The 23,603-nt window shown below is 41.0% G+C and overlaps 1 long non-coding RNA gene across 2 annotated transcripts in view; it reads right to left on the bottom strand.

Annotated features, from left to right (window-relative positions):
* Positions 1 to 23,603, bottom strand: part of LOC122682205 — a 427,740-nt gene that overhangs the window by 364,609 nt on the left and 39,528 nt on the right. For both annotated transcript variants that reach the window (XR_006337262.1, XR_006337263.1), the window contains exon 2: positions 4,436 to 4,534. This is a non-coding gene — a long non-coding RNA (uncharacterized LOC122682205). The remainder of the gene's footprint in view (positions 1 to 4,435; positions 4,535 to 23,603) is intronic.

Here is a 23,603-nt window from a genome sequence, read left to right as displayed (position 1 = left end):
TACAGTCCATGGGGTCACAAAGAGTGGACATGACTGAGGGACTAATACAACAATAGTAGATCATGTCACATTTTAAATATGGCAATGTGAACATGTCAGTACCAAAGTCCTTAACTCTCTTCCCCCATTCCTCCCCCTGGCAACCACAGCTTGTTCTCTAAATCTGTGAGTATGTTTTGTTTTGTCTAAGTTTATTTGTATCATTTCTTTTTAGATTCTATATATAAGGAATGTCATATGATGTTTCTCCTGTTCTGACTTACTTCACCCAGCATGACAATCTCTAGGTCCATTCATGTTGCTGCAAATGGCATTATGTCATTCTCTTAGTGGCTGAGTAGTATTCCACCGTATATATGTACCACACCTTTATCCATTCCTCTGGTGATGGACATTTAAGTGGCTTCCATGTCTTGGCTATTGTAAACCCATCTCCATGTTATTGTTATTATATATGTTGTAAGCCCCAAAATATATTGCTTATTTTGCTTGAAATAGAAATTTGTATTTTTACAGTCAATTATCATTTTAAAAAATAGAAAAAATAAATTGTATGTTTACCCACATACTTATTGTTTTTGGAGTTCTTCATTTCTCCCTGCAGAATATTGGACTTCTGCTTCCATTTGGACCTTTTGAACCTTTCTTCCTTGAAAATAAGCCTAAAGTTAGGCATGATAGAAAGCTAATGCAAACTGATGCCTAGGTGAAGAACTAGCTCCAGTAATGACAAGCAGGGATGTGCAACAGCTTTCCTATGATTATTTAATACACACACTACACAAGTGATCTGCAACAGAAATTCTTAGGGCCTATTTTTACTGCAGGAAAGAAAACCAAAGGGTGTTGGATTAAGCCACAAAAGTCCTTCAAGGTAGAAATAATCTTTTCTGAAAGTTAGAACTAGGATCAAAAAGTTTAAGAGACTTGAAAGCTGATTTACACTCAAAATAAAAAACTTAGCTAATTCAACATGAAACAAAATGTGTTGAAAACCACTGATTCTCCATGACAGGGTTAGTCAGGCTGCAGGGGTGAGTCAGCATGGCACAGAAGTTACAAGTACGGACCATGGTCTTTCACTTCCTGAGACTGACTCCTGACTCCTTACTGGCAACGTGAACTTGAGAAAGTTAATTAACTTCTCTGGCCTTACTTTCCAATCTGTAAAACGGTCATGATTATAATAATAATGACCTCAGAAGGTTGCTGTGGAGGGAGCATCTAAGAAACACTTGGAACACTACAAGGCACACACTCCCAGTATTCAGCAAACATTAGCTATTATTATTATTAATACCAGGTGATTCTTCATGTTGTTTCTAAGATTCCGTTTTGCTCTGAGTCTTCTCTTTTTCATTATGCTTGGGATTCAAAGCAAAGATAAGGCATTTGTTTCTGTATCACACTTTCCTTTCACTCAACCTCAGTATTCACTTATGAAACTGTAATTTTTGCTTAAATTCCTAATTTGAAATACTGAAAGAACTTATTTCTCTTACTGAAATAATCTACTCAGACAAGAGCTATGGCACAAATATATAACGTCACCAGATCAATGAAAAACCAAATGCCATAGATAAAAATCAGAATCCTTGATGTGTGCTCTTGAAAAGTGGCCAGCCATGAAAGAAACGAGACTTGATCTCTAAGTGATTAGACAACGAGAAACAAGAGAACTAACTTATGCTGCTGACCTATGTCATCCACTAATTACTCAAAGGAACACTTAGGTTCTAAATCATCTTCATGATATGATCCAGTAACCTCATTTTACAGGCATCATAACTCATATTTGAAGCAGTTTAAGTCACTCATCCAACTTCACACAGATGTGTCTCCTGCAGCCATAACCTTTCCACCACGGCAAATGCTACATCGTGTTCATGGGCTGTAGGACAGCAGAGATACTTAGAATATGTCAGGACCTGGAGAACTAGATAGACATTTGCATAGACTTAGTTAATGGAGAATAGAACACGTGGAGGTCAGGAACACAGGCAGCCAAAAAAAAAGGGAGTTGAGGAGAGGAATCGGAAACAGGCCAGTCTTGATGTGGCTTTCCCCCAAAACAGACACAAAGTCAAGGACTGAGTTCAAGTGGTTGATTCAGAAAGCAGAGGTGCACCAACAAGAGCATGGGGAAGCCGAACAGGGGAGGAAGGCAGCCAGTAAAGTCTGTGTTCTAAGCAAATTTCTACTGTGGGCATCTGGAACTTAAGCCTGCTAGGGAACCCCTGGAGCCTGGATATAGCCACAGACCACGGAGTTATCCCATCCGAAAGGGTAAGGGAAATGGGGCGTTTATACAGATGCATTCTATTTCTTCTGTCCCTCAGTGATTGACAACTACTCCTGGTGGTGTTCATTCCACAGTACTCCAACCTGCCACGTGAATGAACAGAGTGGCCTTCGATGGCAGGAGCATGTTCTCAAATGAAATAAAGGCAGTGCTGGTAGCTGAAAGGTAGGCCAGCATATGTTGAAATGGTAAAGGCCAAAGTCAGGAATTCAGCTTGATAAATATCAAATATGATGGTAGGTTTATGGCTCTAAATTGTATAAGCAGCTAAGGTTAAGAAACCAGAAATCACTGACTTGGCTTTATAGAAACTATACATATTTTCTAGATCAGCACCTTAATTTTGTACTGAAGTCATCAAGGGTCAAGAAGAAAATGACCCTTGGATGCTCAAGGCACCAACAGCAAATTATATTCTAGTTTCATGCCCTTGAACTCTAATATTCTCACCTATTGTACCATGTGGTGAACAGTTATGTACTTTATTCCAAAACCGGTCTGATTTAGGCAACTGTCTCTTTTAAAATCTAGGGAAGGTGAAAAACTCAATTTAAGGAAAGAGATGGGGTCTGAGCTTACACATTCATATAAGGAATAAGTGACAAAAGAGAAAATAGAGAAATTAAAAAGTCACAGTAGGAACTCTTATATACTGTTGCTAGGAACTAAGATGGTGCAGCCACTTTGGAAAACCACTTGGCTATTTCACAAGGTTGGTTTGGGCTTCAATATTCCAACAAGGAGTTAGAATACTAAAACATACTCTTAACATACAATCCAGCAATTCTACTCCCTAAGTATTTATCCGAGAGAAATGAATACTTACAGTCACACCAGAACCTATATGCCAATATTTATAACAGCTTTTTCATAACTATCAAAAACCAGAAACAAACTGTCAAATGCCCCTCCCCACAAAATGAATAAACAAAGTGCCAGACATTCACACAATGCAATCCTACTCAGAAACAGAAAGGAAGGAACTAGGATATGCATAACAATGTAGGTGAGACTTAAATGCATCATGCTAAGTAAAAGAAGCCAGACTCAAAAGGCCACATGACATGATACCATTTACATGACATTCTAGAAAAGACTGGGTGTGTGGGGCAGCACAAGGAAATTTTACTGCTGATGGAAATATTTTGATTGCATTGGTAGTTACATGACTGTGTGCTCTGCTGTGCTGTGCTTAATTGCTCAGTTGTGTCCAACTCTTTGCGGCCCCACGGACTGCAGCCCACCAGGTTCCTCTGTCCATGGCGATTCTCCACGCAAGAATACAGGAGTGGGTTGCCACGCCCTCCTCCCAGCCCAGGAATCAAACTCAGATCTCCTGCATTGCAGGCGGATTCTTTACCAACTAAGCCACCAGGGAAGCCACCAGGTAAGGTACATGACCGTGTACATTTATCAAATTCATAGAATTATACACCAGAAAGATAGAATTTTGCTGCATGTGTTTTTTAAGTAAATGAAATTTTCAAAAGGCAATGGTAGATTCTAACAGCAGCACAGAACCTCAGTCAGAGTTGAAAACCAAACCCAGAGTACTGGGACTGAAAATTCCACCCTCCTGTGCCTCAGCCATTGGCAGCAGCATTCTGGGCCCTCAGAAACTGAGACAGTCCATGATTAAAGCAAAAATATGTGCAGACTAACAGATTCTTTGAACCTCCATGAGACTACACCTCCAGCTCTATGACAGAGCCAAATCATGTGGATTGATTTTCAGTCCAGTACCACAAAAATGACAATCATTCAATGAGATAAATAACAAAATTTTTAAAAGCAGACTATCAGATTTTTAAAGGATGGAAATATAATATCCACCCTGGAGATTAGGAGTCACACAGATGGTGGAACTGTCTTTGATTGTACATGAAGCGTTTGGAGCAGAGGAAGAAATGTAGACTATGGAACTGCACAAACTGTGTATGGGCTCCCTGGCTCCTCACATGATTATGGCAGATCAGATTTGGAGTCTCAATGTTTTACCCCTCCCTGTACCATGCTTTTTGCTATGTAACTTCATGGTTCTCCCCAGCCTTTAATTTTGGGCTTAGTGAGGAGACATGCTTTGGCCAAGGGAATGTGGATGGAAGTGACTACAGGATAGTTCTGAACACTCACCTAAAGAAGTCATATGCTGTTGCCATTGCCATGAAGAGAGATTTCTTGTGCCCCTAGATGAATTCACATGACACTGGCCATTGCAGCTAATCTCCTGACCTATGAGCAAGAATAAATGAACCCTGTTTTAAATCACTGAGTTTTGCAGGCAGTTTGTTATGCAACATTACTATGGCAATAGCTAACTGAGACAATGATCTCGGGTAAGTTTATATCCCATGTATCCTTTTATTCATTCAAAACAAATATGTACTGAACACACGCAACGTGCAAAGGACTACAACAGGTGTGAACACCTTGCAGAGCAAAGAGTTCGAATGTCCCTTCTGACTATAACCTAAAGCTCACTGCCATGTGGGTCCAAATGTGGTCATTTATGCAAATACTTGGGCCAGCTCTAAAACTCCCCCTGCTTATACAAGAAGTTCAGTACATAAGCTGATTCTTATCAGGCTCTAAACTGATTTGGACTGTATCCTCTGCTATCTCTCACTCCATACTCACCACCCTTTGTCCCCACCCCCACCTTCCATGTCTCTAACTAGGCTTTATGAAGCTATGCTTAATTGTAGGGATTCTATAACACTGTAGATACTAGAAGTCAGTTGTTCTGAGCACTAGACACATGTGGCCCTTTAACTAAACTTCAGTTTCTTAGCACATTAGCCTCATTTCAAATGCTCAATAGCCCCATGTGACCAGAGAATACTACTGGACAGAACATACCTAAAACATATTTATCATCACAAAAAGTTCTATTGGACAGTCAGCTAGAGTTCTAGTTTGGAAACATCACCCATTTTCTTCCAAGGGCTCATACCGCTATCAGAATGTCATGTGCCAGCCTCGGTACTAAACCCAGAATGAACCTCAGTGTGACTTTATTGTAGACAAGGCACCACTATGCTGTCTCCTATAACTGAAAGGAATTCTCACTGGGATCTCAGAGTCCCTCCCTGAATCTTGGATTCTATTGTAACCCTTCCCTTGCCAAGTCCATTTCAAGTTATTTTCCTCCTATAGGAAATTTCTAGAATCTCATGGAAATCAGTCAGTACACATAGTAAACTAGAAAAAGAGATGCCACCCAACTTCTCCTGCCTGATGTATTCATACCTCAGATCCAGCTAGGCAGGACTGCTCTCACATGGAACTGAAAGGGAAACTATAATATTCAGGTGCTGAAGTGAAGAACAAATCCAGTACATGTCCAGTGTAGGGAGCAGAGTAGATATCAAGAGATAATGTTTGGATTTCCCCAGTGGTCCAGTGGTTAAGAATCTGTCCACCAAAGCAGGGGACATGGGTTCAATCCTTGGTCCAGGAAGGTCCCATGCTGTGGGACAACTAAGCCCATGGGCCACAACTACTGAACCTAAGCTCCAGAGCCTGTGAGCTGCAAATTCTGAAGTCAGAGAACCTAGAGCCCAAGTTCCACAGCAAGAGAAGCCCCCACTCACCACAAAAAGAGAAAGCCCAAACGCAGCAATGAAGACCCAGCACACTCAAAACTTAATTAATTAATTTGTTAAAGAAAGAAAGTATGCTTTTCCCTCTAGTCATCTCAACTGTATTGGAATTGGGCATAATTTCCTGATGCTAGAGACTGGCTGATTCCATTAGTTGCTAACTAATACTCACCCAGATAAGTTCACAGGTGGCTAGAAATGTTAGCACAATCAAAACTCTCAACTAGGACCCATAACCTCCCTTCGACTGCACCAAGATCTTGTCCTTTTTGCCACTAGAGAAGTAAAAGGAAGAGAGATTCCTGACTGGAAGGCCCTGATTTCAACTGGATGACCACCAAATGATCTCAGATGGCGCTGAGAATCCCCCCTCCTTCCCTTGGCTCCCTGGGAGCTGCTTTCAGGAACATAACAGCAAGGCTATGAAAACAACTCAACATCTTAACCGCCTCTATCCTATCTTTCTTCCTTAAATTTTGAGATTCGTTTTAAAAAATGTAAAATAGGAGGAGGCTTAATTGGGAAGAATAAAGTCTGCCTTGAAGGAAGAACTGTTAACCAAGAACAAAGCTACAGGAGGCTTTCTGCTGTGTTTTCTTCTAAGCTCACTGGAATTTTTGGTCTTGGACAGACAGATCAGCTCAGCACATTGCTCCCAAGTTTCCAACCCCAAAATATTTTTCTTAATTTTAAATCTTTGAAGAAGAAATGCTACATTTGCTTCATGAGTTTTTACTATTGAATATGATGGAAACAAAACGCTAGCTCCTGCCTCTTATGGCCCCCAAAAGAAGTTGGGCCGATGGAAAAAGCTGAGATTTTGCTTTTTTTTTTCTACCCATCTATTGAGACTTTCAAAGTATATCACTCAGAAAATATCCCCATTTGAAAAGAACTTTACTCCTAGTACTTATGGCTTTGATAACTAGATTTGAAGGGGGGAAAAAAAACACTTATAAAGTAAGTAAGCTCTCAGCCTTTCCAAGATTCCAGAACCTAAAACCCCCCAGACACAACTTCCTCTTAGAAGAATTAGAAGAATAAATTTACATTTGCCATTCTCTGAGAAATGCTGACCACCAAATCAAATTTCTTTCAATGGGCCTTTCAAACTCCAATATATCTCATATTATTATGCATCCAATTACCAAGCCAATAGAATTAAATTCTTATTTACTCCATTGTATTCAAATTTTACATTTTCTACATTTTATTTTGTACATGTGGCATGTTTCTTTTCTTTCTTTTCACTCCTTATACCTTGTCTTTCATTTGCTTCCCTCTTTTTGAGATACACAAAATCCCTTGGTCTTTCCTGTCTCAGTAAATAGCTAAACAATCTGCCCAGAGGCTCAAGTCATAAATACAGGACCCATCCTTGATTTCTCCTTTTCTCTCATGGCCAGCATCCAATCTTTCAACATGGCCTGCTGAGTTTGCCTCCAAAACATTTCCTGACTCCATTACATCTCTTTCTGAACGTGTTTATATCTGTTCTTCTCTTCCACCACCTGGTTCCAAGACAACATTATCTTTCAAATGACCTACTTCCACTTTTGTTCTTCTACCATCCATTCTTCAAAAGCAGTTGGAATGATCTTTTTAAGTATATATAAATTCATTTCACCCCCCTGTATAAACTCACCACTGACTTCTCTTGAGACATATAATGAAATTTAAATTTCATAGAACAGTTTACCATGGCTTTGAAGAGTCTAGCCTGTACCCACCTTCCCAGCTTTATTTCTGGACTCCTCTCCTATCATTGCCCTTGGTGCTCTACATGCCACGACCAGCTTCTTGTCGGCATGCTGAATTTCCCAGCTTTCTTCTTGCCTCAGCACATTTACATTAGCCGTTCTCTCTGTCTGAAACCATCTTCTCCTACCGCTCTGAACAAGCAACTCATTATTGCCCTTCAAGTCAGTGTCAGACCACGCAGTCTAATGCAGCTCTCCAGTCCTTCTGGATTCCAACCCTGCAACATATAGTTTGTACTCATCACAAGCTAATATATGCTAGATACACTTCTTAGCTTATTGTCTGCTCCTCCACAGGACTGGAAAAGGTCACCTTTCGTTCCAACCCCAAAGGCAATGCCAAACAATGCTCAAACTACCGCACAATTGCACTCATCTCACACGCTAGTAAAGTAATGCTCAAAATACTCCAAGCCAGGCTTCAGCAAAACGTGAACCGTGAACTTCCAGATGTTCAAGCTGGTTTTAGAAAAGGCAGAGGAACCAGAGATCAAGTTGGCAACATCTGATGGATCATCAAAAAAGCAAGAGAGTTCCAGAAAAACATCTATTTCTGCTTTCTTGACTATGCCAAAGCCTTTGACTGTGTGGATCATAAAAAACTGTGGAAAATTCTGAAAGAGAGGTGAATACCAGACCACCTGACCTGCCTCTTGAGAAACCTATATGCAGGTCAGGAAGCAACAGTTGGAACTGGACATGGAACAACAGACTGGTTTCAAATAGGAAAAGGGGTACATCAAGGCTGTATATTGTCACCCTGCTTATTCAACGTATATGCAGAGTACATCATGAGAAATGCTGGGCTGGAGGAAGCACAAGCTGGAATCAAGATTGTCGGGAGAAATATCAATAACCTCAGATATGCAGAAGACACCACCCTTATGGCAGAAAGTGAAGAAGAACTAAAAAGCCTCTTGATGAAAGTGAAAGAGGAGAGTGAAAAAGTTGGCTTAAAATTCAACATTCAGAAAACTAAGATCATGGCCTCTGGTCCCATCACTTCATGGCAAATAGATGGGGAAACAGTGGAAACAGTGGCTGACTTTATTTTTCTGGGTTCCAAAATCACTGCAGATGGTGATTACAGCCATGAAACTAAAAGACGCTTGCTCCTTGGAAGGAAAGTTATGACCAACCTAGATAGCATATTAAAAATCAGAGATATTACTTTGCCAACAAAGGTCTGTCTAGTCAAGGCTATGATTTTTTCCAGTGGTCATGTATGAATGTGAGAGTTGGACTATAAAGAAAGCTGAGTGAGGAAGAATTGATGCTTTTGAACTGTGGTGTTGGAGAAGACTCTTGAGAGTCCCTTGGACTGCAAGGAGATCCAACCAGTCCATCCTAAAGGAGATCAGTCCTGGGTGTTCATTGGAAGGACTGATGCTGAAGCTGAAACTCCAATACTTTGGCCACCTGATGAGAAGAGCTGATTCATTTGAAAAGACCCTGATGCTGGGAAAGATTGAGGGCAGGAGGAGAAGGGGACGACAGAGGATGAGACTGCTGAATGGCATCACCGACTCAATGGACATGGGTTTGGGTCGACTCTGGGAGTTGGTGATGGAGAGGGAGGCCTGATGTGCTACGGTCCATGGGATCACAAAGACGACTGAGCAACTGAACTGAACTAAACAACAGCAGAATGATAACCCCCATAGAGCAGAGATCTTATATCTTATTACAACTGCACACAGCAGGTGCTAAAGGAAATATTTTTGAATAAAAAAATGAATTACCATCTACAATATTTTCTTCTTCTAACCTGAAGGCTATTTGAGAAAATATCCTTCAACCTCAACCAAAGAAATGAAGTCACTCTCCTTAAACTAAAAATGAAGAGAAAAAATACATTTTCATTGATTTTGTGTGTTCTTTGTCCCTGGCACTCTGCTTAACCCTCTGAATGGATTATATCATTTAATCTTGATGATACTCTCTTTGGGTGGGCATTAGCATCTATATTTTAAAATGATAAAGCTAAGGGTGACCATAGGAAGAGATTGCTACCCTATCCAGATCCCACTTAGCTGAATAATGGCTGTTGATGCTCAGAGCTGCCCTCTTCTCTTGAAAACTGCCTTTTTATGACAGAAACACCTGCGGCTGCTCCATGGAAGCCCCCAGGACAAAAACTGACTGATACAAGGGTACAAAAGGTGACCCCCTTGGGACCAAGTCTCTGGTACAATTTACATGTCAGAGCTCCCCAGGGGATCAGACTAGATTCCAGTTAAGTAGGATTCTACACTCAGTATCTTCCTCTTCCCTTCCCTGCTTCCTCATTCTATTTCAGAGTTCTCTTGGGAGTCCTTCCTTAATAAATCATTTGTATAAAAATCTCCATCTGAGTTTCTGCCTCTAAGGAATGTGACCTAAGACACTAAGCAAGAAAAAATCATGGACCTAAGATCAGAGAGTTAATAAGAGGTACAGTCAGAATTCACCGACTGGACAGCAGGACCCCGTGTCCCCACCTCCACACTGCACCAACTCCTTTGGAAGTTCATCCTTGCGCCTCCAGGGAAGACTCTCATTGATCTTTCTGGTATGAGAGCTTCTGAAATATGCTCAAAGGCAAAAATATTTTTTAAAACATGGAACTAGAGGAGAACATAGGCAAAACACTCTCCGACATAAATCACAGCAGGATCCTCTATGACCCACCTCCCAGAATATTGGAAATAAAAGCAAAAATAAACAAATGGGACCTAATGAAACTTAAAAGATTTTGCACAACAAAGGGAACTATAAGCAAGGTGAAAAGACAGCCCTCAGATTGGGAGAAAATAATAGCGAACAAAGCAACAGACAAAAGATTAATCTCAAAAATATACAAGCAACTCCTACAGCTCAATTCCAGAAAAATAAATGACCCAATCAAAAAATGGGCCAAAGAACTAAACAGACATTTCTCCAAAGAAGACATACAGATGGCTAACAAACACATGCAAAGATGCTCAACATCACTCATTATCAGATAAATGCAAATCAAAACCACAATGAGGTACCATTACACGCCAGTCAGAATGGCTGCTATCCAAAAGTCTACAAGCAATAAATGCTGGAGAGGGTGTGGAGAAAAGGGAACTCTCTTACACTGTTGGTGGGAATGCAAACTAGTACAGCCGCTATGGAGAACAGTGTGGAGATTTCTTAAAAAACTGGAAATAGAACTGCCATATGACCCAGCAATCCCGCTCCTGGGCCTACACACCGAGGAAACCAGATCTGAAAGAGACACGTGCACCCCAATGTTCATCGCAGCACTGTTTATAATAGCCAGGACATGGAAGCAACCTAGGTGCCCATCAGCAGACGAATGGATAAGGAAGCTGTGGTACATATACACCATGGAATATTACTCAGCCGTTAAAAAGAATTCATTTGAATCAGTTCTAATGAGATGGATGAAACTGGAGCCCATTATACAGAGTGAAATAAGCCAGAAAGATAAAGACCATTACAGTATACTAACACATATATATGGAATTTAGAAAGATGGTAATGATAACCCTATACGCAAAACAGAAAAAGAGACACAGATGTATAGAACAGACTTTCGGACTCTGTGGGAGAAGGCGAGGGTGGGATGTTTCGAGAGAACAGCATCGAAACATGTATATTATCTATGGTGAAACAGATCACCAGCCCAGGTTGGATGCATGAGACAAGTGCTCGGGCCTGGTGCACTGGGAAGACCCAGAGGGATTGGGTGGAGAGGGAGGTGGGAGGGGGGATCGGGATGGGGAATACATGTAAATCCATGGCTGATTCATGTCAATATATGACAAAAACCACTACAATATTGTAAAGTAATGAGCCTCCAACTAATAAAAATAAATGGGAAAAAAAAAAAACATGGAACAGGGGTGAGTGGTACTTCTATTCACCAAGATTCATATCATTGACAAGCAAAACAGGAAAAAAAATGGCAAAAGGGAAAGAGACAATGGTAAAGACTGACTCTGTTCCTTTCTTACAAACAAGGATCCAAATGTCTATTGTGACCTTGAACACCTTACTTGAACTCTCCATCTCAGTTTCCTCATCTGTAAAATGGACAGATAATGTCTATGGTGAAAAGTCATGTTATAACACCTAATAAGTAAAACATACTCAATAAATGTAGCTAATATTCTCCAAATCACAAATGTTGCTACCCAGCTCCAAGCCTTTCCTGGGATTCAAGTTCTAGAACTCCAAACACGTTCCTTACATCTCCCATTCCTCGTTTACATCTCCCATTCCCCATCTTCTTGTCATAGAGACTAGTTTCTGGCACATATAAGTTGCTTTAATCAGTTAAAAAAGGCTGGGGCCTACCAAGGAGCTGGGTATTGAAGGAAAGTCACCTCCAATGGCCTTAGTTTGAGGCATCTAGCTCTACATAAGCATGCTACAGGGAAATGATGCTGGTATTCACCTCTCCCAAATGATGCTATGAAAACTAAGAGAATTACACATGGTTGTAGCAACATGGATGGACCTACCATACTAAGTGAAGTAAGTCACACAGAGAAAGAGAAATATCCTATGATATCATTCATATGTAGAATCTTTTTAAAATGATACAAATGAACTTAATTACAAAACAGAAACAGACTCACAGACATTAAAAATAAATTTACAGTTACCAAAGGAGAAAGGGCAGAGGGATTAATTAGAAGCCCGCAATTAACAGATACACACTACTACTTATAAAGAAGCAAAAAGGTCCAACTGTATAGCATAGGGAACTCTACTCAATATCTTGTAATAATCGATAATGGAAAATAATCAGAAATAGAGTATATGTATATATATATATACACATATACGTATATATGTCTAAAACTAATCATCTGGCTGTACACCGGAAACCCGACATTATAAATCAACTATACTTCAATTTTTTAAAAAAGATAATTACATGTGGTCCAACTGTAGAGAAAGCTACAGTTCGGTCTTCTTGGACTACCTCTTGCCCTTAGACATGAGAAAATGAATAGGCATACTTCAAATTCAGTTGAGCCACAGAAAAATCACCTTCATTACCATGCCTATGCTTTATAATCATTATTCTGTCTAATGCTTACTATAGCCCTGCATTAAAAAAAAAAAAAAATACTCCTGGCTCTTTCCAGGGAAAAGAGAGACTTAGAGCAGTGGGCCTCAAACTCTGGCATGCACGAGCATCACGTGCAGGGCTCTTTAAAACCTAGACTGCTGGGCCTCATCCCCAGAGGCTCTAATTCCACAGGTTTGGGGGAATGGCCCAAGAATGTGCACAGATCACTCTTTGAGAACCACCCAGCTTAGAAGAATTACAAAACATTTCTAAGAACCCAACCCTTCAAAGAGTTCACTTACATTCTGAAGCCTCTGCCATTAACTATGGAAGGGAAACTTGCCTGGTCATAACCTGGGATGTGCTGAACTTGGCTTCTACTGGGTCACGAGAGCCAACTGTCATCATATCCTCCCAAGTTCACATTCATAGATGTCACATTGTGTCTATGATGAGAAAATTCATACCATGGAAACTGGCAAACACTACAAACCAGGGTGTGTTTTTTCACACAATAAGCCAGGTATTAAACTACCAGTATATCACAGTCAAGACAAAGCACACAGATTTCTCTGCTCATTCTCCATCCTCTCAGAAAGACTTAATCAGTAACCAAGGACATGTGGTTACTGTGTGGTCAAAACAGTGACAGGTTTCTAATACCACATTCTCAATTGCATCCATTTCTTTTCCTCAGTTTTTCTTTAAAAAGGAAAGCAATCAATTTCAATGTAAAATTATTCCCCAGCAAATCACATGGACATGATCAGCCCCATGTATCCACAGAGGGAGTAGCAAGCCTCTATATGAAGTAATCTCATGTATCCTTTGCTTTCCTTTATATTTCTAACAAATATTTTTGAGCCCCTGCTCTCTGCCAGGCACTAGATTAGGAAAAGAGAAGACAGTGATCGGCTGTGGTTTTGTGAAGTAGTCTCTCACACAGGCTTCAGGGAAAATAATTCCACATTTTCAGATGAATGAAAATTGAAAGAAAAAAAACCTTTATCTGAGAACTCTGATTTCAGTTCAGTTCAGTTCAGTCGCTCAGTCGTGTCCAACTCTTTGAGACCCCATGAACCGCAGCACGTCAGGCCTCCCTGTCCATCACCAACTCCCGGAGTTGACTCAAACCCATTTCCATCAAGTCGGTAATGCCATCCAACCATCTCATCCTCTGTCATCCCCTTCTCCTCCTGCCTTCAATCTTTCCCAGCATCAGGGTCTTTTCAAATGAATCAGCTCTTCTCATCAGGTGGCCAAAGTATTGGAGTTTCAGCTTCAGCATCAGTCCTTCCAATGAACACCCAGGACTGATCTCCTTTAGGATGGACTGGTTGGATCTCCTTGCAGCCCAAGGGACTCTCAAGAGTCTTCTCCAACATCACAGTTCAAAAGCATCAATTCTTCCTCACTCAGCTTTCTTTATAGTCCAACTCTCACATCTGATTAGGGCATAGATTTCAATGGGTAATACATTCATATATGTGGTACATAATTCTAAAGGTACAAAAGAACATACAGTAAAATATACATCTCACTCCCATTTTTGTCTTCCAAGCACCCAGGTCCCCCCTTCTGGAAGAAAAGGCTACTTTCATTTTGTGTGTGTATATTCAAAGGTACACACAATATGCCAGCAAATGTGGAGAACTCAGCAGTGGCCACAGGACTGGAAAAGGTCAGTTTTCATTCCAATCCCAAAGAAAGACAATGCCAAACAATGCTCAAACTACTGCACAATTGCACTCATCTCACACGTTATTAAAATAATGCTTAAAATTCTCCAAGCCAGGCTTCAGCAAGACGTGAACCATGAACTTCCAGATGTTCAAGCTGGTTTTAGAAAAGGCAGAGGAACCAGAGATCAAATTGGCAACATCCGATGGATCATCAAAAAAGCAAAAGAGTTCCAGAAAAACATCTATTTCTGCTTTATTGACTATACCAAAGACTTTGACTGTATGGATCACAAAAAACTGTGGAAAATTCTGAAAGAGAAGGGAATACCAGACCACCTGACCTGCCTCTTGAGAAACCTGTATGCAGGTCAGGAAGCAACAGTTGGAACTGGACATGGAACAACTGACTGGTTCCAAATAGGAAAAGGAGTATGTCAAGGCTGTATATTGTCACCCTGCTTATTTAATTTATATGCAGAGTACATCATGAGAAACGCTGGGCTGGAGGAAGCACAAGCTGGAATCAAGATTGCCGGGAGAAATATCAATAACCTCAGATATGCAGAGGACACCACCCTTATGGCAGAAAGTGAAGAAGGACTAAAGAGCCTGATGAAAGTGAAAGAGGAGAGTGAAAAAGTTGGCTTAAAATTCAACATTCAGAAAACTAAGATCATGGCATCCTGTCCCATCACTTCATGGCAAATAGATGGGGAAACAGTGGAAACAGTGGCTGACTTTATTTTTCTGGGTTCCAAAATCACTGCAGATGGTGATTACAGCCATGAAACTAAAAGACGCTTGCCTTGGAAGGAAAGTTATGACCAACCTAGATAGCATATTAAAAAGCAGAGACGTTACTTTGCCAACAAAGGTCCATCTGGTCAAGGCTATGATTTTTTCCAGTGGTCATGTATGAATGTGAGAGTTGGACTATAAAGAAAGCTGAGTGAGGAAGAATTGATGCTTTTGAACTGTGGTGTTGGAGAAGACTCTTGAGAGTCCCTTGGACTGCGAGATCTAACCAGTCCATCCTAAAGGAGATCAGCCCTGAGTGTTCATTGGAAGGACTGATGCTGAAGCTGAAACTCCAATACTTTGGCCACCTGATGAGAAGAGCTGATTCATTTGAAAAGACCCTGATGCTGGAAAAGATTGAAGGCAGGAGGAGAAGGGGATGACAGAGGATGAGATGGTTGGATGGCATCCCTGACTCGATGGACATGGGTTTGAGTCGACTCCGGGAGTTGGTGATGGACAGGGAGGCCTGACGTGCTGCGGTTCATGGGGTCACAAAGAGTCGGACAAGACTGAGCGACTGAACTGAACTGATTCAAAGGTATTTTATACACATACAAACAAATACATTATTTCCTTCATTTACACTGATGATAGTTCATAATACAAACTTTTCTGCACACTGTATTTTTTTTCATAGAAATATATCTTGGATAGCATTCCATAGCAGTACATAAATATCTGGCTCATCCTTTTAAACTACTGCATAATACCTTGTGATGTAGCATAATACATCCGCTACATAGACTAGCATAACTAATATATATAATATACTAGTCCCCTATTGATGGGCATTTAAAATAATTTCCAACCTTTTGAACTTACAAACAGTGCCACAACAAATAACTTTGTGCATTTAACCATTCGCTCACAGGTAGGTATTTCTGTAGGATAAATTTCAAGAAGGAGAATTCTAGGTCAAACAACTTGCCATTTTAGTAGCTAGTACCAAACTGTGCCCTCAAAGTACTAATTTATATGGTTATAATGATTTATGAGAGTTCCATTATCTTCACACCTTTTGAAAGAGTAAATAATCAAACATTTAGGTGTTTGCTAATCTGGGATGTGAAAACTATCTTATAGTTTTAATATGTACCTTTATTATTACAATATGTATACCTAACATACATCTTTATTATTATAAGGTGGAGGGGTTATTTATAAATGCAGGATAGATTTAATTAATGTGCTTCTTAGAGAACTATTTGACATCTTTAGTTCATTTTTCTATGAGTATTTGGCCTATCCTTACTGATATGTAAGCACTCTTTATATATTATAGAAAGTCCCCTTTATCTGATATAAATAGCAATTTTTTCCAAATGGCTATTATAAGTTAACCAGTGTCCACAGGAATTTTCTTAACAAGGAACTACCCCCTATACTTGAACACATTTGAAATGAGTTTTCAGAAGCGACTGATAATAATAAAAGCGTTTGTTTCCATTCAAACAATAGTTCTCTAAAATTGCGACTGGAGCAAACGCTCTGACCAGAGAACTTGACAGTCATGTGCAGAATCTCACTTCTGAACTAATAAGGAAAAAAATCTCAGAATGCTAGACCATGAAAGGAGACAGAGAGGGACAGCTATGGCCCACTGTCTCCACAGTGTCAGAGTAGACTGCTAGGATGGTCTTGGGAAACTTGCTCACCTGTTTATTTTCAAAGGTCTTCGAGAGCCCACAAGGAAATCCTAGATAAGAGCAGACAGGGTTAGAGACGGTGACTCCACTGGCCAAGGTGGCGGGGGCCGGGATCACAGGAGTCTTTACACACACTGCCTTCCCCATCCCCCAACACTGTCATCTCAAAGACATCTGCAAACTGGACAAGGAGACAGTGTGAATCATCTCCGCACAGGTCCCTGGATATCTGGGCTTAGTTCTGATGACAGTTTTCCCATGTCTCTCACAAATAAATAAGCCCCTGCTTCAGCCCAGGCTTGCCAGTTCCAGTTAATGCCAGCGCTGTGTGGGCTGCTCCTCCTTCCAAACTAAGGTTTTCTTAAGCCCTGTTTTCAGGAGGTGGGGGTTGCTCTTGTTTTATTTCTGATAATCAAATTTTACAAAGACTTTTGGCTAAGAAAACACCATATAAGCCTCTAAATCCTAAGGAGGCTCAGTAGAAGTTTTAAGAAGAGAAGATAAAGCTCTCAACAGGCGCCGATGTCCCGGGGCTCAGATCTTCAGCTCAGCATGAAATCTACACTTCAGGGGACTAAAAAGTGGAACTCTCCATCTCTCTGGAAAGCGGTCATGAGACATCTTCTGGCAAAACTGGCAACCAGGCCCCTAGCTGCTATGAAGAACAGCTAAAAGCGCACTCACTGATCTACAATTTCATGGTCCTGCTTGTGTCCCATCTCAACAACGCAGATGGAAATGAATCCAGGCTAAGCTTATGAAGCGCCAGAGCCAAGACCTAACTTAAGAGGAGCTCGACAACCCAAAGGCAAGCATAACTCTCAATTTCATGAAGACATTTGTTGTGCCCCCTGCTTTTCTCTCATCTCCTGTGATTCCTCCCACAGAGCTTAGCACACAGTAGGCGTTCAATGGGCCCTCCTACAAAATTCTCCAAATGCTTCCAGGAATATTTCCCTCTGTCCCATGCTCCCAGCCATGTCCTAGTCATTCATTGCATCCCATCAGTTAGCTTATCTTCTAAGAAGTCGTCCTGGCTCTTTATTTCAGTCCTCACTGATTTTTCTCTGTGTTCTCCCCACTTTTTGGACCAGGGTCTGAACAAATTCAGCAGTTAATATAGCTCACCCTGTAGAACTGACTTCTTTTTATGTGTGGGGATCTCGACATCACAGCTATATAAGACGTTCCTTGAGTAAAAGAATATTTATATTCCCATGTTCCTAGCAGCAAGTAGAAAAAAAAAATTGTTTTTTGCTTTCTCTGCTGCACCTTTCTAATGATGTTTCCTCTGTCTGAAACATTTCCTACACTCATCTTCATCTCTCAGGCCTCAGCTGAGGGATATGTTTCATTAGAAGACGATGTATTTATCTCTATATGGTTGCTATTCAGTTGCTAAGTTATGTCTGACTCTTTGCAAGCCCATGGACTACAGCATGGCAGGTCTCCCTGTCCACCACCACCTCCCTGAGTCTGCCCAAGTTCATGTCCATTGAACCATCTAAACATCTCTTCCTCTGCTGCTGTCAAACCATCTAACCATTTCTTCCTCTGCTGTCCTCTTCTCCAATGAGTCGGCTCTTCACATCAGATGGCCTAGAGCTTCAGCTTCAGCATCAGTCCTTCCAATGAATATTCAGGGTTGATTTCCTTCAAATATTGATTTCCTTTAGGATTGACTGGTTTGATCTCCTTGAAGTTCAAGGGACTCTCAAGAGTCTTCTCTAGCACCACAATTTGAAAGTGTCAATTCTTTGGTGCTCAGCCTTTTTTATGGTCCAACCCTCACATCCATACATGACCACTGGAAATACCATACCTTTGACTATATAGAGCTTTGTCAGCAAAGTGATGTCTTTGCTTTTTAATATGCTATCTAGGTTTCTCATAGCTTTCCCTCCAAGAAGCAAGCATCTTCTAATTTCATTGGCTACAGTCAAGCAATTTTGGAGTCCAAAAAAGAAAATTGGTACTGCCTCTACTTTTCCCCCTTCCTATGTTTATGACTTTCTGGTAATTGCTGCCACAGTGATTGGACTATTGCTGTACCAAATACCCCCTAAACTCAGGGGCTTCACACATGAGGTCCCAGGCTATGCCCAGTTATGCTTGCACATGCATCTGTGATCAGCTCTGTGGGCACTGACTGGTCCAGGATGATCTTAACTGGGCTGACTTGGCTCTGAGCCATGTGCGGGGTTTCCATCCTCCAGCAGGCTAGCTTGAACTTGTTCACAAAGCAGCCGGGCCAGGATCTGAGAGACAAAGGGGGCAGGGAGAGACATGGCCTCTTGAGGTCTAGGCTGAGAACTGGAACGAGGTCACTTTTGCCACATTCTATTTGTCAAATCAGTATTCTTTCCTGGACAATCCCCATGGACAGAGGAGCCTGGCAGGCTACCGTCCATGGGGTCATAAAGAGTCAGACATGACAGAGCAACTAAGCACAGCGTAGGACATTGGTCAAATCAAGTCACATGGCTAGCCCAGATTTAAGAGTGAGGAACCAGTGAACAAGTTCACTGCTTTATGAACAAGTTCAAGCTCCTCTTGATAAGAGCTCCTGCAACATCATATGACAAAGGAGTGTGGTACAGAGAGAAGTGAAGATGTGGGGCTATATTTACGTTCAATCTTCATGGTCTCCCCCACCTGACTATGAACTTAAGAACTGGTAATATATTCTGTTCACTGGTATTTTTCCAGCCCCCAGGACAAAACTGGCACAGAGAAGTCTTATTTATTAGATGAATATATAAATTAATTAACTACCAGTGCTGAAAGGAAAGAAAAGGAGAAATGAAAACTCATGACTGAGCATCTATGAACAGTTCAGTGTTCTATTTAATCCTAATATATTTCCCCAGAAGCAGAGTCTTGGGACTATTGAGCCATTGGTATTGTCTTCTTTTAACTCTGGCTTTCTGTATGTCAGGTACTATTCTAAGGGATTTCGATGGATCAGTCAATGAATTGTTACACAAACACTATGAGGTAGAGATTTCTTCTGTCACTATGTCCCAATTTACAGCCTTGGAGAAGGAAATGGCAACCTGCTCCAGCATTCTTGCCTGGAGAGTCCCATGGACAGAGGGACCTGGCGAGTTACAGTTTCATATGGTCGCAAAGCATTGGACACAACTGAAGTGACTTAGCACGCATGCCCAATTTATAGATGCAGAAACCGAGACACAGGCAGCGGTAAGCAACCACCACAATTTCATGGCTCAAAAAAGCAGAGATGGGGTTTGGACCCATCTAGTCTGGTTCCAGAGCCAACTTTCTCAGATACTACATTGTGATGTGTCTCAAGACGTGTGATTAATACCATGGTTCTCCATCTTGGCTACTGGACAAGCTCCTTACCTCATTCAGTTCAGTTCAGTTCAGTTCAGTCACTCAGTCGTGTCCGACTCTTTGAGACCCCATGAATCGCAGCACGCCAGGCCTCCCTGTCCATCACCAACTCCTGGAGTTTACTCAAACTCATGTCCATTGAGTCGGTGATGCCATCCAGCCATCTTATCCTCTGCCGTCCCCTTCTCCTCTTGCCCCCAATCCCTCCCAGCATCAGGGTCTTTTCCAATGAGTTACCTCATTAGAGTTGTCCAAAACAGTGGCCCCATGAGACTATTTAGATTTAGGTTAATTAAAATTTGATGGAAGTAAAGGTTTAGTCCCTCAGTCATGTGAACCACAGCTCAAGGGCTCACCAGTCCCAGGCAGCCAGTGTCTCCTGACCAGGACAATGCAGGGGACAGCCCCATCATCACCGAAAGCTCTACTTGGATGGCACTGCTCAGGAGCATTCCATAGTCACAAAGAGACATAAACTTGAAGAAAGAAGAAGCAGTTAAGATCAAGGCAGGATGTACTGTCATAGGGCGTTTACCAGCTATGTGGGAAACTGGCATCTTGAGTCCAAGGGGCCTTGAAAGTAAATATGAGCATGGGGGGGCTGTAGAAACACCATAAGCAGTTTCTCTAATGGGAATCACTTGAGTCTGCTAGTGCACTAGAATGCGGATTTCATACAGCTGCACAAGACAGCCAGTGTTCCTGAACCTGTGCAATTTGATGTCTTAATAGTCCTCTACCCTTATTCTCAGTTTCCTCAAACGTCAACTATATACATCCAAGGTAGAAAGGTATACATTTTCTGTTGCAAAGTGCTACACAGGGTCGGGGGAGGGGAGGTGGGAGCAGGTGAGGTGCAGAACACAGAAAAGACCAGTGAGAAACTTTCTCTAGGTAAAGAGGAGGCCTAGCTAGACGGCAAGATCGAATGGGACTTTTAGAACATCTGACTTGTAGAACTACAGACCTGGCCAACCCCTCTTGGTTCTTTAAATTTCATATTTTAAATAATTCCAAACAGCTGAGGAAATTTTAGCTGTGCTTTAGAAATACTGCTGTTTTTCTTAACTCATCTGTTTTATACTTCATTATTTAAATCTTATGGCCTGCTCTGCAAATTTGATGAGGGTCCTGAAAGCCTACTTGGCACTGAAAGCTGATAACAGCAATTGAAACTCAGAAGGTTGCTTTTCTTTGCACTTCTATTTACAACATTCCAAGAGCAAGCACCACCTAGCCAATAGATGACTCTGCCTCGGCATTTCCTAAACTATTGAGAAATTACAGTGAGAGCCCATAAGGCCATCCTTGAAGAGAATCCTTTTTGTGTCTCAAAAATCAATCCTTCATGATTTGGAAAATGAAGAAAAATCAGTACAAAGGACATGCTGTAGTATAGGGATTGACTTCAATGTTACAAAGTCTGCTAAAAAATGCCCTATTTTTTATGGTTTGCAAAAACATGATGAGTTTTCAACAAATAAACCTCTACCTACTAATGGTGATAGTGTAATAATCTCGGGTATTCCATTTCAGGAATTCAGTCCGTCCCATGCCTTTCCACTTTCTCAAAGGAGATCATTAGACCTGAATTCAGATAGCAAGAATGTGAAATCTCTTTGGAAAAAAGAATGGAATCTGTGTAGGAAGATGCACTACTAATTTTAAGACACTGCTCAAATGCACTTTAGCAGGGTTAGGAAGTTTCTGCGGTTAGATTCCCCACCTTTCCCACCAGGATGGTCATTTAATGCCTGTCATATTTTCCTAAATACTATAAGCCCTGTACACCCAGACACATCTCCAATCTTAGCTTTATCAGCAAAGCTTGAGAGGAATATGATCAGTGGCAAAGATTAAGGGGGCTTTGCAAACAGAAGAAGGCATATTCCATGTTAATTGCTAATCAGTTTCAGCCAATGTGGCACCCTGACAGGGCAGCAGGGCCTACCTAACAAGAAGGGGACAATCCTGCTTTTCTGAGGTACAATATGCCTGAACAGAAGAATCACCCAACAACCCCAGGTGACTAATTTCTCTATAAATATATTATTGACATAATAGAGGCCTTTTTAATGGGATTATAACTACCCAGACAGCTGCTCTGCTAGTCAAGAAGAACATGGTTGACAAAAAGACTTAAAGGAAAGAATAGAGGAAAATAGCAAATCTCCAGCCAGGCACACGTAAATGACCTCATTGCTTCAAAATAATAGGATCATGTTGCAGATATGAAAGGAAAAGCCAATGCGCTTAAAGCAATCGCTTTTTGCATGCTCTTCACCATTTCTCTCCCACTGCTAGATGGAAAGGCCCCCACTTCTCTTGTGCCAAAAGCAGGCCTTGCAAACTAAAGGCCACATTGTCTGTTGTAGTGTTCTTTAAAGGAATTATGCGTAGATTTAAAAGGTCTCTAAAATGGATATGTTCTTTGCCTACACAGCCAGGCTAACTTTCATAATTAATATGAAATTCTTCCAAAGTTTTACTAACAAAAGTAATTCTCTCAGATGCCCAGTTTTCAAGGAAAAGAAAAGCATATAAAGAACTGATCAAGGAAAAGAAAACTGTCTTAAAAATCACTTCCAAAATTAAGTCTCACTTGGATTAAAAAATAAGGGCATTAAATAAAATAGTAGGATTCTCTTTATTGCTGCTCATTTGAAAAAAGGGAACATAAATATGTAATATTGTCTACGTTCTTTTAAGATTCATAGAAAAGAGTACAGTTGTTCCCCCTTATCCATGTGGATATTCCCCAAGACCCCCAATAGATTCCTGACCCCTATACAAACTATATTTTTTCCTATATATAGATTCCTATGATAAAACTTAACTTCTAAATTAGGCAAAGAGACTAACAACAAAAATAATAAAATAAAACAATTATAATATGCTGTTAGTAATAGTTGTGTGAATGTTGTCCCTCTCTCTCAAAATATCTTACTGTACTGTAGTCACCTTTCTTGTGATGCTGTGAAATGACAAAATGTCTCCATGATGAGATAAAGAGAGGTGAGTGATGTAGGTATTGTGACCTAGCATTAGGCTACTGTTGACCTACTGACAATATGTCAGAAGAAGGTCATCTGATTCTGGTGATTCTGGACCACAGGGCCGTGGTACAAGTGGCCTCATATCAGGAGCAGACGATGTCCATGGCTGGGGATCCTAGGCAGGACAAAGCCAGATGGAATGATAACGCATCATGACTCTTAGAAATGAGGGCAAGCTAAAACTTATAATTGTTTTTTTCTGGAAATTTCTATTTCATATTTTGGACTGTTACTGACCATGGGTTACAGAAACCTGGGAAAGTGAAGCCACAGATAAGAGGCGGAGGGACTACTGCAAGGTATGATCAAAGCTACAGTTTTTCCAGTAGTCATGTAAGGAT

The sequence above is a fragment of the Cervus elaphus genome, chromosome 23 (assembly GCF_910594005.1).
Source record: "Cervus elaphus chromosome 23, mCerEla1.1, whole genome shotgun sequence".
In the NCBI taxonomy this organism is placed as follows: domain Eukaryota; kingdom Metazoa; phylum Chordata; class Mammalia; order Artiodactyla; family Cervidae; genus Cervus; species Cervus elaphus.
The sequence above is the reverse complement of the archived record's forward strand: the minus strand, read 5'-3'. Positions and strand labels throughout refer to the sequence as shown.